The sequence below is a fragment of the Lottia gigantea genome (genome assembly GCF_000327385.1).
Source record: "Lottia gigantea unplaced genomic scaffold LOTGIsca_238, whole genome shotgun sequence".
NCBI classification, from domain to species: domain Eukaryota; kingdom Metazoa; phylum Mollusca; class Gastropoda; family Lottiidae; genus Lottia; species Lottia gigantea.
Genome location: NW_008708698.1, coordinates 90,626 through 91,979, shown reverse-complemented (window position 1 = coordinate 91,979; position 1,354 = coordinate 90,626).

Below are 1,354 nucleotides of genomic sequence, written 5' to 3'. Positions count from 1 at the left end.
TTTCTTCTATATCAACACTGTTCTAATGGTATTAGTTGTAATATTAGGAATTAATTTATTATTGTTATTATAGGAGATTATAGAAGTGATGCACACGACGGGTAGAGATGTTAGATTGTTGATATGTAGACCAGATTCTAGTATATTACCTCCAATAGAGAGAGCAGTAAGTTTAAATAATAATAACATTCAAATATTATATACTGTATAACGTGAAGAAATCTTCAATTTATAAGTTCTGATCTTAGTTTTAACACTGATGTATTATTTCCCAGAGTTTGTATCTTAGTTTTAACACTGATGTATTATTTCCCAGAGTTTGTATCTTAGTTTTAACACTGATGTATTATTTCCCAGAGTTTGTATCTTAGTTTTAACACTGATGTATTATTTCCCAGAGTTTGTATCTTAGTTTTAACACTGATGTATTATTTCCCAGAGTTTGTATCTTAGTTTTAACACTGATGTATTATTTCCCAGAGTTTGTATCTTAGTTTTAACACTGATGTATTATTTCCCAGAGTTTGTATCTTAGTTTTAACACTGATGTATTATTTCCCAGAGTTTGTATTTTTGATGATAAACTACAATAAGGTTCTGTTGAAGAAAAACATTCAGTTAAGTTCCCTTAATCAAAGTTTGATTGTGATTTCTTTTACAGAATAGCATAGATTCTCTGGAAGCCCTCCTCCATTCCCATCAGGTCAAATTAACAGCGGCAACTCTTCAAGAATTCCAGGATTCACCTTCAGAATCTGAAACTTCAGCTGTTCTATCTGGACGTAGTTCACCGTTGATTCCTGTCGTCAATCGAATCCCCAACAACCAGAATAATCTAGCAACCTCGCCAGAAGTTAACAGACCAATAACACCTGTTTTACGAAGATGTTGGACAGAGCAAAAAATGGCATCGCCACCTGCTGACGTACAGTCACGTGACACATCAGGTGTATTAATACGCTCACAAAGTGAACAGGCTGCTCTAGCCTCTTCACCACCAAAATCTCCACCAGCAAATTATTTTGCTGAAGAAAATAAATCTGGACATATTTCATCATCTATGATGTCTCCTTATGGAAATTTTGAAAATTTGGCTGCGTTGTGTTCCTCAGATGATGCTGCACCTCACGATTCTTCGGAAGCAGGAAGTGCTTGGTCGGATATTGAAAATATCACGAAAGACAGTTCACCGCTAGCACATACCTCACTCAATGATTCTAATTATAGTAACATATATACATCACCAAAATTAGAACCGAGAAACAGCACGCTTCTTGAGGATATTATTCTAGAACAAGTTGAACCAGACATACCCACGGAAACTGAAAGTGAGGCTCTTAATCGAGAAATCAAA